The sequence below is a fragment of the Balaenoptera physalus genome (genome assembly GCF_965194825.1).
Source record: "Balaenoptera physalus genome assembly, chromosome: 14".
NCBI lineage: Eukaryota > Metazoa > Chordata > Mammalia > Artiodactyla > Balaenopteridae > Balaenoptera > Balaenoptera physalus.
This window is the reverse complement of record NC_138893.1, coordinates 66,625,568-66,641,677: the sequence shown is the minus strand read 5'-3', so window position 1 is coordinate 66,641,677 and position 16,110 is coordinate 66,625,568. Positions and strand designations below refer to the sequence as shown.

The 16,110-nt window shown below is 35.2% G+C and overlaps 1 long non-coding RNA gene across 1 annotated transcript in view; it reads left to right on the top strand.

The window, feature by feature from the left end:
* LOC309642423 overlaps positions 1-16,110 on the top strand; it is a 364,292-nt gene that overhangs the window by 163,232 nt on the left and 184,950 nt on the right. The gene's annotated exons all lie outside the window — the stretch shown is intronic.

Here is a 16,110-nt window from a genome sequence, read left to right as displayed (position 1 = left end):
CTGATAATTTTTTCTATTAGTATTCATTCAATGCCTAATCAACAAACATTTCTGAGTACCTATGTGCCAGGTACTATTCTATTTCTTTTATTAAAATATATTTCACATATAACATTGTATAAATTTAAGATGTACAACATGTTAATTTGATGGGTTTATGCATTGTAATGTGATTGTCATTGTAGCAATAATTTGTACTTCTGTCATGTTACATAATTATCATTTATTTTTAGTGGTTACAATAATTAAGCTCTAGTTTCCTAGCAAATTTGATGATTATAATACAATATTGTTGTCTATATTCACTATTTTGTGTGTTAGCTCTCTAGGGCTTGTTTACTACTTGTTACAATTTGTACACTTTAAGCAAGGTACAAACTGTTTCTCTACCCCATATCCCCTGGAAACCACCATTCTACTCTCTGTTTTTACCAGTTCAGCTTTTTAGAGTCCATGTATGGGTGATATTGTACAGTATTTGGCTTTCTCTGTCTGAGTTATATCACTTCACATAATGCCCTCGAGGTCCATCTACATTGTTGCAAATGGCAGGGTGTCCTTCTTCCTCACAGCTGAATAATACTCCAGTGTGTGTGTGTGTGTGTGTGTGTGTGTGTGTGTGTGTGAATCACATCTTCTTTATCCATTCTTCCACTGATGGGCACTAAAATTGTTTCCATATTTCGTCAATTGTGGATAATGCTACAATAAATATGGGGTGCATATATCTCTTTAATATCCTGTTTTCATTTCCTGTGGGTATATACCCAGAAGTGAAATTGCTGGATCATATGGTAGATCTGTTTTTAATTTTTTGAGGAACCTCCATATTGTTTTACATATTGGCTGAAACAATTTACATTCCCACCAACAGTGTACAAGGATTCCCTTTTCTCTACATCCTCACCAACGCTTGTTATCTCTTGTCTTTTTAATTATAGCCATTCTAACAGTTGTGAGGTTATATCTCATTGTGGTTTTAATTTGTATTTCTCTGATGATTGGTGATGTTGAGCATCTTTTCATGTACCTGTTGGCCATCTTTGGAGAAATGTCTATTTAATTCCTCTGCCCATTTTTTAAACACATTTTTTTTTTTTATTGAGTTGTATGAGTTTTTTTAAAAATATATTTTGGATATTAACCCATTATCGGATATATGGTTTGCCAAAATTTTCTCCCCTCCTGTAGGTTGCCTTTTTGTTTTGTTAATTGTTTCTTTTCCAGTATAGAAGCTTTTACATTTGATGTAGTCCCATTTGTTGATTTTTGCTTTGTTGTTTGTGGTTTTGGTGCCATAACCAAAAAATCATTGCCAAATCCAGTATCGAGGCGCTTCTTCCATACATTTTCTTCTAGGTTTTGAATTACTTTGTGTGAGTACTGTAAGGTAGGGGTCCAGTTTCATTGTTCTGTATGTGTTTATCCAGTATTCCCAGCACCATTTGTTGAAGAGATTCTCTTTTCCCCATTAGATGTTTTGGGCTCTTTTGTCAAATATTAGTTGACCTTATATGTTGGTGCTTAATTCTGGACTTTCTATTCTGTTCCATTGGTCTGTGTGCCTATTTTTATACCAGCACCTGCTGTTTTTAGTTGCTGTAGCTTTGTAGTATAGTTTGAAATCAGGAAGTATGATACCTCCAGCATTTTTTTCTTCTTCCTCAGGATTACTTTGGCTATTTAGGGTCCTTTATGGTTCTGTACAAATTTTAGAATTGTTTTTTCTATTTCAGTGAAGTATGCCATTGGAATATTTTTCTTTTTGATTTTGGTTTTTATAACAATTTGCATAGCTAATTAAATTTGAGAAAATATTTCTCTTTTAATTTGATCACATGATCTCACTTTGGAATTTTGATGGGGAAATTATGTTGAATTTATAGATGGCTTTGGAAACATGGACATTTTAACAATATTAATTCCCCGGATTCATAAACACATAATGTCTTTCCATTTGTTTTTGTCTTCTTCAGTTTCTTTCAGCAAAGTCATGTATTTTTCATTGTGCAGTTTTTTCACTTTGATTAAATTTAGTCCTAGGTATTTATTGTTTCTGATGCTATTGTGAATGAGATAGTTTCTTTATCTCTTTTTCAGATGTTTCATCATTAGTATGTAGAAATGCAACCAATTATTGTATGTTGATTTTATAGCGTGCATCTTTACTAAAAGTTTCTATAGTTTTTTGGTTGACTCTTTGGGATTTTGTGTATAGAAAATTGTATCATCTGTAAACAGAAAAAATTTACTTCTTCCTTTTTGATTTGGATGCATTTTATTTTCTTTCCTTGCCTAATTGCTCTAGCTAAGACTTCCCTTAATATATTGAATAAGAGTGGTGAGAGTGGGCATCCTTGTCTTGTTCCTAATCTTTGTGGAAAAGTTTTCAGTTTTTCTCCATTGAGTATAGTGTTAGCTCTGGGTTTGTTGTATCTGACCTTTATTATGTTGAGGTATGTTCCTTCTATACCCAATCTGTTGAGAGTTTTTATCATGAAATGATGTTGCGTTTTGTCAAAAGCCTTTTCTGCATCCATTGTAATGATCATATGGTTTTTATCTTTCATTCTATTAATGTGATATATTATATTTATTGATTTGCATGTGTTGAACCATCCCCACATCCCAGGGATAAATCCCACTTGGTCATGATGTATAATCCTTGCAATGTTTTTTTAAATTCAGTTTGCTAATATTTTGTGGAGATTTTTGCATCTGTATCATCAGGGATATTGGTCTATAGTTTTCTTATAGTGTCCTTACCTGGCTTTGGTATTAGGCTAAAGCTGGCCTCATAGAAGGAGTTTGGATGTGTTTCCTCCTCTTCAATTTTTTGGAAAAATTTGAGAAGGATTGGTGTTAGTTCTTCTTTAAATGTTTAGTAGCATTTGCCAATAAAGCCATCTGGTCCTGGACTTTTAATCTTAGGAGGTTTTTTGTTTACTGATGTAATCTGTTTACTAGTTATTGGTCTATTTAGATTTTTGATTTTTTTCCTTATTCAGTCTTGGTAGGTAGGTTGTGTGTTTCTAGAAGTATATCCATTTCTTCTCAGTAATTTAATTTGTTGTCATGTAATTGTTTATAGTAATCTCTTATGAGCATATGTATTTCTGTAATATCAGTTGAAATGTCTCCTTTTTCATTTCTAATTTTATTTATTTGAGTCTTCTCTTTTTCTTAGTGAGTCTAGCTTATGGCTTGTAAATTTTGTTTATCTTTTTGAAAAAACAGCTTTTAGTTTCATTCATCCTTCCATTGTTTTTGTGGCCTATATTTCATTTATTTCTACTCTGATCATTATTTCCTTCTAACTTTGGGCTTAATTTTTTCTTCTTTTTCTGTTTCCTTCAGGTGTAGCGTTGTTTCAATTTCTTAATATATGCATTTATTGCTATAAACTTTCCTCTCAGAACTACTTTTGCAGCATCCCATAAGGTTTTATATGATACAGTTCCATTTTCATTTGTTTTGAGATAATTTTTTATTTCTCCTTTGATTTCTTCTTTGATCCAATAGCTGTTTAGTTTCTACCTATTTGTAGATTTTTCCAGCTTTCCTCTTGATTTCTAGTTTCATACCGTTGTGGTCAGAAAAGGTAGTTAGTATGATTTCAGTCTTCTTAAAATTGCTAAAATGTGTTTTATGTCCAATCATATTGTCTATCCTGGAGAATGTTCTGTGTGCACTTGAGAAGAATGTGTGCTGGATGGAATGTTCTATATATGTCTGCTATGTCTGTTTGTTCTAAAGTATGGTACAATTCCAACATTTCTTTGTTGATTTTCTGTTTGTGTGATCTATCCATTGCTGATTGGGGTATTGAATTCCCCTACTATTTTTGTATTGTCTGTTTTTCCCCTCAGATTTGTTAATATTTGCTTAATATATATAGGTGATCCAATGTTGGATATGTATATATTTGCAATTGTTATGTCTTCTTAATTTATTGACCTCTTTATTATCATATAATGACCTTCTTTGTCTCTTACTCTTTTGGACTTGAAGTCTATTTTGTCTGACGTAAGTATGGCTACCCCTGCTTTCTTTTGATTTGCATGGAATATTTTCTTCCATTCCTTCACTTTGAACTTATGTGTATCTTTTTTTTTCAATTGAAGTTTAGTTGATTTACAATGTTATGTTAGTTTCATGTGTATAGCAAAGTGATTCAGTTATATATTCTTTTTTAGATTCTTTTCCATTATAGATTATTACAAGTTATTGACTATAGTTCCCTGTGCTATACAGTAGGTCCTTGTTGTTTAGCTATTTTAAATATAGCATTCTGTATCTGTTAAGCTCAAACTCCTAATTTATCTCTTCCCCCCTTTCCCTTTTGGTAACCAAAAGTTTGTTTTCTATGTCTATGAGCCTCTTTCTGTTTTGTAAATTAGTTCATTTGTATCATTTTTTAGATTTTACATATAAGTGATATATGATATTTGTCTTTCTCTGCCTGACTTACTTCACTTCGTGTGATAATCTCTGGGTCCATCCATGATGCTGCAAATGGCATTATTTCATTCTTTTTTATGGCTGAGTAGTATTCCTGTGTGTGTGTGTGTGTGTGTGTGTGTGTGTGTGTGTGTGTACCATATCTTCCTTATCCATTTGTCTGTTCAATGGACATTTAGGTTGCTTCCATGTCTTGGCTATTGTAAATAGTACTGCTATGAACATCGGGGTCATATGTGTGTCTTTAGATCTGAATGAGTCCTCTGTAGGCAGCATATAGTTGGGTCTTATTTTTTTTAATCCATTTTATCATTTACCTTCATGTTGTTTTGTATCTCCATTGTTTTTTTCCCCCTCTGTTTCTGTCCACCTTTGTAAATTGGTGGTTTTCTGTGGTAGTATGCTCAGTATCGCCTTTTTTAATGTTTTATGAATATATTTTATAGTTACCATGAGGCTTACATAAAATATCTCATGAATAAAATAATCCTAATCCATTTTGTACTAAAAACAACTTATCTTCACTCTCCTATAAAGGCTCCGCCCTTCTACTCCTCCTCTTTTAGGTTTTGGGTTTGTTTGACATAATTAACATATATTACATTATATTAGTTTCAGGTGTACAACATAAAGATTGCAAATTGATCACCATAATAAGTCTAGTTAACATCTGTCACCATACATAGTTACAAAAAATTTTTCTTCTCTCTTGCAAAGAGGACTTTTAAGATGTATTATCTTAGCAACTTTAAAATATGTAATACAGTATTATTAAGTATATTTTACGTTCCTGTGTTTTTGATGTCCCAATTTACCTCTTTTTTTTTTTTTTAAGATTTTTTTGACATGGACCATTTTTAAAGTCTTTATTGAATTTGTTACAATATTACTTCTGTTTTATGTTTTGGTTTTTTGGCCACGAGGCATTCCCCAACCAGGGATCAAACCTGCACCCCTGCATTGGAAGGCAAAGTCTTAACCATTGGACTGCCAGGAGAGTACCTGGCTTGCAGGATCTTAGTTCCCCAACCAGGGATTAACCCAGGCCACCACAGTGAAAGCACTGAGTCCTAACCACTGGACCGCCAGGGAATTCCCCCAATTTACCTCTTTTTATGCTGTGAATTAGTTAACAATTAGTTAGTTAGTTTTAATATTCTTTTCCTTTAACCTTATAATATAGTTAAGTGGTTAAAACACCATTCTAATATAGACTTACAGTTTTCTAATTCTGACTTTTTTTCCCCCCACTGGTACCAGTGTGTTATGTACTTTTATATGTTTTCATGTCACTGATTGACATCTTTTCATTCCAGCTTGAAGAACTTTCAGTATTTCTTGCAAATTAGGTCTAGTGGTGCTAAATTCCTTCAGCTTCTGTTTGTCTTGGAAAGCGTTTATTTCTCCTTCATCTCTGAAGGATAACTTTGCCAGATAAAGCATTCTTGGCTGGTAATTTTTATCTTTCAACAACTGAATATGTCATTTCACTCTCCTCTGGCCTATAAAGTTTCTACTGAGAAATCTGCTGATACCCTAATGGGGGTTTCTTAGTAGGTTACTTTGGTTACTCTTTTTTTCCCTGCCTGCCTTTAAGATTCTTTCTGTGTCTTTGATTTTTGACAGTTTCATTATAATGTGTCTTGGAGAAGAAGGTCTTTTTGCACTGAGATAATAAGGTGACTCTGTTACCTTCCTGGACTTGTATGTCCAATTCTTTCCCCAGGTTGGGAAATTATCAACTTTTGTTTCTTTAAATAAATATTCTGCTCCCTTCTCCCTCTCTTCTCCTTCTGGAACACCAGTTATTCCTATATTTGCTTTTCTGATTGAAAATGATAGCTCTCATGGAGTTTCTTCACTATTTATTTAAATTTATTTCTTATTGAAGTATAGTTGAATTACAATGTTGTGTTAATTACTACTGTACAGATGACTCAGTTATACATATATATATATATACATTATTTTTCATATTCTTTTCCATTATGGTTTATCACAGGATATTGAATATAGTTCCCTGTGCTATATGGTAGGACCTTTTTGTTTATCCCTTCTATATATACCAGTTTGCATCTGCTAATCCCAAACTCCCCCTCCTACCCTTTCCCACCACCCTCCCCCTTGGCAACCACCAGTCTATTCTCTACGTTCCTGATTTTGTTTCTGTTTCATATATAGGTTCATTTGTGTCATATTTTAGATTCCACATGTAAGTGATATCATGGAATTTGTCTTTGTCTTTCTGACTTACTGATAATCTCTAGTTGCATCCATGTTGCAAATGGCATTATTTCGTTCTTTTTTATGGCTGAGTAGTATTCAGATTTCTTAACTATTTTAAAATCTCAGTTCTCTCTCCTCTTCTAATTGAATTATTTCTATATTCCTATCCTCCAAGTCACTTATTTTTTCTTTTGCCTGTCTCTCATGTTGTCAGTGCTTTCTATTGCATTCTTTATCTCATTCACTGAATTTTTCAGTTCCAGAATTTCTGTTTTGTGTTTTAATTTCAATCTCTTTGGTAAAGAACTCTTTATGTTCATAATTTTTAATCCTAAATTCATGGATTGCTTATTAGGTTTTCTTGTAGCTCATTGAATTTCTTCATGACAACTATTTAGAATTCTTTATTAGTTAGATTGCAATATTCTGTGCCTTTGAATTTCATTGCTGGAGAATTATCATTTTCTTTTGGTGATACCATCTTTCCTTGATTTTTCATAGTGTTTGAAGGTATGCATTTCTCCTTTCGCATTTGAAGTAGCAGACATCTTACTAAACTAAGGCTTTCTGTTTACTTTGAGTCTTATGGCTCAACAGGCTAGCTATTAGAAACCTTTTTTATTCCAGAGGGTGGCGCTCTAGCTCAAGTTTGTGGTTTCTTCTATAGGCACTGGCTCTTAAACATGCACTAGGGAGTGGGCAAAAGGAGTCCGCAGCGGAGTTGGGGAGGTGTTGACTTAACAAAATCTTAGGGTTTTGGGAGTGTCCACAGGGTCAGTGGGGGATCCTCAAGTGGGGCACACCCAGAGGCAGTGGGCAGTTCTCCTTTGAAGTCCCAAAGCAGACAGCAGGAAACATGACACTTTGATATTCTTGTCAGCTTCCTTTCCTTTTCTCTACCTCTCCCCAGTCACAGAGGTCCTTCCTCAGAAATCCAGGTGCTGCTGGAGATAAATGGGTCCCTCCAGCCACAGCCTGCACAACTGATGTTGACGTCACTCTCTGAGGAATGAATGAAATGATTTTGGCCTTGTGTTATAGTCTTTATAGCTGTAGAAACTTAGTTCCCAGCAACTAAGGTGTAATTTATAGGAACTGTCTTTGTTAAAAGGCTTTTCAATAAAATAGTATTTTCTGTTAGACATGTTATAATATTTAATTTCAGTTTAGAAACTTAGGTTATAGAGCTGTTTGATATTGTGTTTTGGTTTTCCTAGCTAGGTATCTTGAGCTTTAAATATTTTTTTGAATATATGTCCATTTACATATATTCTAAAATGTGAAGTCAGGTATCATTTTCTCTTTATAAATTTAATTTATTTTGTGGTTTTTTTTAAGGAGTCATTTATTTTAATCATGAAGACACCTGGAAACTACAGGAAACTCATCTCATTTTGTTGTAATACTAATTGCTATCAACAGTTTGCTTTTTTTTTTTTTTTTTTAATTTACTTATTTATGGCTGTGTTGGGTCTTCGTTTCTGTGCGAGGGCTTTCTCTAGTTGCGGCGAGCGGGGGCCACTCTTCATCGCGGTGCGCGGGCCTCTCACTATCGCGGACTCTCTTGTTGCGGAGCACAGGCTCCAGACGCGCAGGCTCAGTAGTTGTGGCTCACGGGCCTAGTTGCTCCGCGGCATGTGGGATCTTCCCAGACCAGGGCTCGAACCCGTGTCCCCTGCATTAGCAGGCAGATTCTCAACCACTGTGCCACCAGGGAAGCCCCAGTTTGCTATTTTTTACCTGAGTATCCTGTTTATTTGTAAAGAAGCTAAATGACAGCCTGGTTCATTTTTAAATTTTGTATTAGGAGCAGAGTTTTCACTTAGGACTGTCTTAGAATTCAAAAGATGCTTGCTTCCTGGATGTTTGTCTTAGTTTGACAATATTAAAGTTTTGTGATGAACAATATACTTGTTTTGTTCAATCTCTTTTGACGTTTATCTAATATTTTCTATATTGGTAAGTATGTGAAATTATGCATAATGTAAAATATAGAAAAATTGAAAATCTAAAATATAGGTATCACTGTCTTCGTAGAAGTATGTGTGTTTGGCAGAAATCTGGATAAACAATCTCCAACCTTGTAACAAATCCTCCAAAGATTTCCATAAAGTTTCATACTTTAGTCCTCAGTCCCTTGATTCGGAATTTTTCTAACCCCTTGAGACATTTTGTATTAACATATGATGTCCCTCTTGCATGACTTACTATCTCATTGGTGTTACTCTTCTTGTGCTATTGAATAAGAAACACCAAACTCCTAGTGTTGCGCATACTTTGTCAAGCAGTGGTTGCTTGCTTCTTTGTAGATGGTTTTTGCTGAACAACCCATATCTAGGAAAACGAGGAGAAAACTGAATTTTCTGCTTCTCCTTACGTATTTAACCTATGCTATCCTAAGTATATCTAACATGAGAATAGCCCTGTGAAGGCAACCAGAGTCTCTTTGAACATTGCATTTCCCTTCATGAAACGATCTTTCAAAAATCCGCTTGAATTTCCTGGACTAAAAGAATGAAGGCCTCAGAGATGTGAGTTAACCACTTATGGTGTAATCATAACACAATTCAAGTATCCTTTCATCACAAACGTCTTTGAATATCTGAAAATAGTTTTATAATTTGAGTTTAAACAAAAATTTGCTGCTGTATTATAGTGTGCCAAATTTTAATTGGCTTTGATCCCTATAGATGTAAATTGTTCTGTATAAAATTTAGTACTAATGGCCATTCTCAGCTCCCACTGACATAACAGACATCAGTAGTCAATCCTGGCTCTTACATAGTGGCCATAAATGTGACGGACCATTTCTTCCCCCATCCCTTCCCACATTACTCCATTTAGTTACTACTAATTATTAGATGTTTAGCATATAAGATAAATATTTTTGCTCTACCTATTAAAATATTTAAAATCAAGATACCATAAATACACTACAGAAATATGTGAAATGGGGAGCTAACTCCATGAGGTGAAATAGATCCAGGGAATGTCTTGGAAATAATGGGATGTGAAACAAACCTTTGTAAGAGGTATATTTTGTCAAGGAATTTTAGAGTAAACTGTATTATAGGCAAATAAACTGAGAAAAAAAATCCAAATATAGGATAAGAATACGTCCAGGAACAGCAAAGTGGTAATGTGGCTGAAGGAAAGATGTATGTGGATTTGTGACTGGGACAAAATTGTGATTAGACTGTAGAGGCAGTTGGACAAGTTACAGTAAATGATGTCCTAAGAAGCTTGAAGGTTAGAAACAAAAGCAAATAGATGTTGAAACGTTAAATTTTTATCTGTTCACCTTCTTAGTATTGATTTTGTCACCTGATTGTCTTTTCAGTGAAAATAGCAGATTTTTGTCAGCTTACAATTTTAAAACAGATTAGTAGTCAATTCATAGGTATTGAACATCCCTATGCTCTCAGGCATTAACTAATTAATTATTATTGTTACCATTTATAGGCTAAATAACTGAGGATCAGGTGCTTTGCCTAAAGAAAAAAAATGCCAGCAATAGCTATGCTATTCAAATTCTGGGCCACTATGCTCAAAAGTTTCTTTCCACATGTCATAGTTGCCACACACACACACACACACACAAATTACTTTTTTTTGGGGGGGGGTCTATATGGTGATGGTCAGTCTGGGGTCTGCCTGCTGATGGTCAGCAGTTTCCATCTAGTGGTGAAACCGTGTACCTCAGATTGGGACCTGAACCCACGGTCTTTTTTTTTTTTTTGGCTGTGTTGGGTCTTCGTTTCTGTGCATGGGCTCTCTCTAGCTGCGGCAAGTGGGGGCCACTCCTCATCGTGGTGCGCGGGCCTCTCACCATCGCGGCCTCTCCTGTTGCGGAGCACAGGCTGCAGACGCGCAGGCTCAGCAGTTGTGGCGCACGGGCTTCGTTGCTCCGCAGTACGTGGAATCCTCCCAGACCAGGGCTCGAACCCGTGTCCCCCGCATTGGCAGGCAGATTCTCAACCACTGCACCACCAGGGAAGCCCCCACAAATTACTTTTTTAGAGTTACTGTAAAAATCCAAATATGTTATCTGGGAAAGCAATACTGCTAAGCTTTTAGTTTTTAAAATTTATGTGCAGTAGAGTCATGTGGAGGTGTTTTTTTAAATGTTGATTTCAATCATCTCTCTGGAATATTCTAATTCCCAATTCCTAGTTTAGATTTTGCATATTTAACAAATACCTTAGATTATGATGCAGTGAATTTCGGAACCATTTTGTGAGAAACACTATGCAATTTTTCATTAAGACATTAGCATACATTATATTATCAACTTGCTATGTCATCCTTAATACTGTGAAGCAACAGACTTATGCATTTTGAAAAGGATTAGAGATCCAGAAAAGAATACAGAATACTGATATACTAGGAAGAGTTGGATGCTTTGATGTAATGATGGGAACACTAGGTTCTGTCAGAAGTCTAAAGTCAAAGAAGAGGTGTAGCCTGAGGCAGAAAGACACGCTATAAGGAGAGTAATAAGAGAGTGAAAACAAACTTCTGCTTTAGAGGCTTTTGACACATTAATTATTTAAACTCTTACATGTACACACACACACACACACACACACACACACACACACACACGCAGGCCTGAAAAGCAGACAGAATTGGTAAGATAAGTATATAATTTTCTTTTGTTCTCACAGAAAATAAACTCAGGAAATAAAAATCTTTATCTATGAAGAGATAAATTGCCCAGATTACTGGTTGTTCACCCAACTCCCACAGCTAAGCTATATTTCCTAACCTCCTTTGGAGTTAGGTGAGGCCATGTCACTGGACTATAGCCAAGAAAATGTGGACAGAAATGATATATACTGCTTCCAAGCCTGGCTCACAAAACCCTCCCACATACCACCTCCCGGACAGTAAGGGTCGTGAGGAAGGTAGAGACAGAAAGTGAAGGGAACCTGGGTCTTTGTTGGCACTTGGAAGAAAGCAACCCGAGTAAGGACAACTGTGTTGGATCACTCTGTGAGTAAGGTAAAAAAAAAAAAAAAAAAAAATTGTTTTGTGCTATATGAAGCCTCTGCAACTCTGAGGTTCTTTTAACAGAGAGTTTAAACCTTCTGGATCCAATTCTGGTTTCTTCAAGCAAATATTTCAGCAATGTCTCCTTTACCTTTGGTAATAATACTCAAACATTTGCTTGCCTGGAAAAAGCCACTCCTCAAAGGATCTTCATCTCAATTTAAAAAAAAAAAAAATTGTAGGCTGCAAATGGAATTTTGGTCAAAGGGAGGGATACTAGTTTCATTAAACTATTTCCCACACCAAAGTTGAAAAAATATGTTACCACATAGAGCTTCTCTCACTATTCCTTCTATCTCTCTCATTCTGTGCTAAATCCCAAGGTGTGTCTGATTTGAAGAAATGATTGCTGAACTATTTATAGCTAAAAATATATAAGGTCATAAATTATCCCTGTGTTCTTAGGAAAACTGGACAGTTTGAATCATTTTGCCTAACACTTAGAAGGATGTACAAAGTTTATAAACCCTCTTAATATGAGTTTTAAAATGAATAATGAATTCTCTCTGTACTGACCCCTGCTCCAAACACCAGACAAAAATTTATATGCTCATCTACAACCTGTAAATCAGGTTGAAAATGCTAAATGTTACTTCTAAGCTTAAAATATTTTATTCTCCTAGCTTCTTTGGGAAATTTCTTTTGTTTACTCAGTTGCTACATGTTCTCTGCTGTAAGTCATTTAATTATTCACATTCATACCAATATTTGTGCTCCCTCTTTTTACTTCTCACATCACTTGCAATACTTTATCTCCTACCTCTTTGTCAGTCTCTTTACTCTAGCCTGAAGAATCTATGAGAAGGTGAATGAATCACCATCATAAATGGTTCTCAAAATTTGTTTTTAAGAAGTATTTGCAATATCATAATTCAGTGTTATTATTTTGGATCCAAGTACACTTAAAGATCTCATGCTTCAATGGCAAGTTTATTTAGAAGGCTATAATGATTTCCTTTGATCTGCTTTCTAATTTTCAGAAGTCACATGTCATTTTTTTACATTTTAATATTTTCTTTGTAATTACTTTCTCCAACACCCACCTCTGCCCTCATACCTTTCGCTCCCCACCATCAAACATGCACACATGGGGATGAGAGCTGTTTTAAGATGGTGAGGTTTGAGGATGGCTGATTTTTCTCATTTTTTTTCCCTGAATTCATTGGTCTTAAATATTGTTTACCTATAAAAAATGTCTTCTAATGTTACCTTTTTTTAATTTGATAAAGAAGTCTCAAACAATTGTCATCTTTCTGTTAAAAGCATAATAGTGAAAATGTTGATTTTCAGCATTATGCTGTTTTGGTCTAATCTCTGAATATCTCAGGAAAACTGAGTTGTCATAGCAATACCTGTTAGATGTGCAAATGCAAGAAAAACTTTACATAAGAAGTGTTTCAATTGCATCTGTTCCTAATTGGTACTTTCTTATTTCCATTAGTTGTTTTTATAACAGCTTAGTGTGATATTTATCAGCAGTTAGAAGTTGTCTCATAGACAGTGAAACTATTACAACTTTATAATTTTTATCTTAAAAATATGAAATATATTTGCAATACTTTGACAGACCTAAAAAGTAATGAATTTATTACAGCTGTCTTTGGCATATCTCAGAGCAAAAAGCCAATATTTGCTCCTCTGTGCTTCCTCTACACCCTGAACATGCATTCCACTTGGTACTTACCATATTTTATGAAAGTACTGTTAACACGTCTAATTTTGTGCACCACTTTGTCTTCTTTATCTGTATCTTATTACTACAAATTACAGTGCTTATTGCATGATAAATATCTAAAAGTTGTTTCTCAGCTTGTTTTCCTTTTAACTATTGAACCTTATGTCCCAGTGGCTTGGACTGAATTCATCAGACACTGTCAAGATACACTCAGAATGGCAAATGAAATGGGGCAGATAGACCCTTAATGGAAATCTCCAAATGAGTGAGGGAAGCTTGTTCCACACCACAATGTAACATTTTAAACATTCAGATGTTGCAGTTTTTTATTGTGGAAAAGTATACGTAAACTTTGCCGTTTTAACTATTTTTAAAATTTTTATTTTATATTGGATTATACTTGATTTACAGTGTTGTTGTGTTGTTGTGTAAGAAACACTTAGGTTGCTTCCATGTCCTGTCTATTGTAAATAGTGCTGCAGTGAACATTGTGGTACATGACTAGTTTTGAATTATGGTTTTCTCAGGGTATATGCTCAGTAGTGGGATTGCTGGGTCATATGGTAGTTCTATTTCCAAATACGATATACAGATTGCCAACAAACACATGAAAGGATGCTCAACATCACTAATCATTAGAGAAATGCAAATCAAAACTACAATGAGGTATCACCTCACACAGGTCAGAATGGCCATCATCAAAAAATCTACAAACAATAAATGCTGGAGAGGGTGTGGAGAAAAGGGAACCCTCTTGCACTGTCAGTGGGAATGTAAATTGATATAGCCACTATGGAGAACAGTATGGAGGTTCCTTAAAAAACTAAAACTAGTAATACCATATGACCCAGCAATTCCATTTCTGGGCTTATACCCTGAGAAGACCATAATTCAAAAAGAGACATGTACCACAATGTTCATTGCAGCACTATTTACAATAGCCAGGACGTGGAAGCAACCTAAGTGTCTATCAACAGATGAATGGCTAAAGAAGATGTGGCACATATATACAAGGGAATATTACTCAGCCATAAAAAGAAACAAAATTGAGTTATTTGTAGTGAGGTAGATGGGCCTAGAGTCTCATACAGAGTGAAGTAAGTCAGAAAGAGAAAAATACCATATGTGTAACACATATGTATGGAATCTAAAAAAAAAAAAAAATTGTTCTGATGAACCTAGGGGCAAGACAGGAATAAAGATGCAGGCATAGAGAATGGACCTGAGGACACGGGGAGGGGGAATTGTAAGCTGGGATGAAGTGAGAGAGTAGTATTGACATATATACACTACCAAATGTAAAATAGATAGCTAGTGGGAAGCAGCCACATAGCACAGGGAGATCAGCTTGGTGCTTTGTGACCACCTAGAGGGGTGGGATAGGGAGGGTGGAAGGGAGACGCAGAGGGAGAGGATATGGGTATATATGTATACATATAGCTGATTCACTGTTATACAGCAGAAACTAACACAACATTGTAAAGCAATTATACTCCAATAAAGATGTTTAAAAAAAAAAAGGCAATATTGTTAAGATGTCAGTATTACCCAAAGTGATCTACAGATTCAGTGCAATCTCTATTCTAATCAAAGCATCAAAATTCTAATGATTTTTTTTTTGTGTGTGGAAAAAAATACTGTCCTTAAATTTATATGGAATCTCAAAGGAAGCTGAGTGGCTAAAATTAACTTGAAAAAATAACAAAGTTAGAATACTCACACGTCTTGATTTCAAAACTTACTACAAGGCCATGGTAATCAAAACAGTGCAGTACTGCCTTAAAGACAGACATGCGGACCAATTGAATAGAATAAAGAACCCATACACAAGCCCTCACATATATGATCAAATGATTTTTTAAAAGGATGTTAAGGCCTCCTATAATTATTAGCAGTAATATCAAAGATCGGCAGATCAGTATAAAATTCACTTGAGAAGTTTGTAATGGTCTTAGACTGTATCCTGGATGTCTGAAATAAGACCTACTTGCACCCTTGGGACTTATTCACAGGTGACTGAATCCTGAGTGGCATGGTTGAAGCCTCATCCTGATTGGCCTCATCTTGCTGCTTAAAGTTCTGTTGATTTTAACCTTGATTAAATTCTGCATGAGACACACTGAGTATATTTAGTCCGATCTCTTTTTTTTTTTTTTTTGGCTATGCCACGCGGCATGCAGGATCTTAGTTCCCCAACCAGGGATCGAACCCGCGCCCCCTGCAGTGGAAGTGCGGAGTCTTAACCACTGGACCACCAGGAAAGTCCCCTAGTCCTAGTCTCTTGATCAGATTAATCAGAATGGCACATGTGTGGCATACTCCTGTGAATATTCAAGTTCAGCCAAGAATGTGTAGCGTCCATGATTGGGAGAGGCAAACTGCCATAGTAAAGAAAAACTGTCAGACAATTTAGTACTGAGTTACTGGTATGGATGAGGAATTAATTTTGTAATGGAACAGACTGAAAAGAGTTGTTGTGAGGATTAAATAATACATATATGTCACTTGAATTCAACATTCTATAAATGTCAATTATTATCATCATCATTATGGTATTAATTCTGAAATGCTCACTTTTACATTTTAATATGTTTAAGATCAGTATACATCTTATAACCAGTGCAATTTGAAAGATTACATCTTGACTGACAGCTGTCCTCTTTCTTAATTGTCTTAGAGTAAATAAAGGACTATTT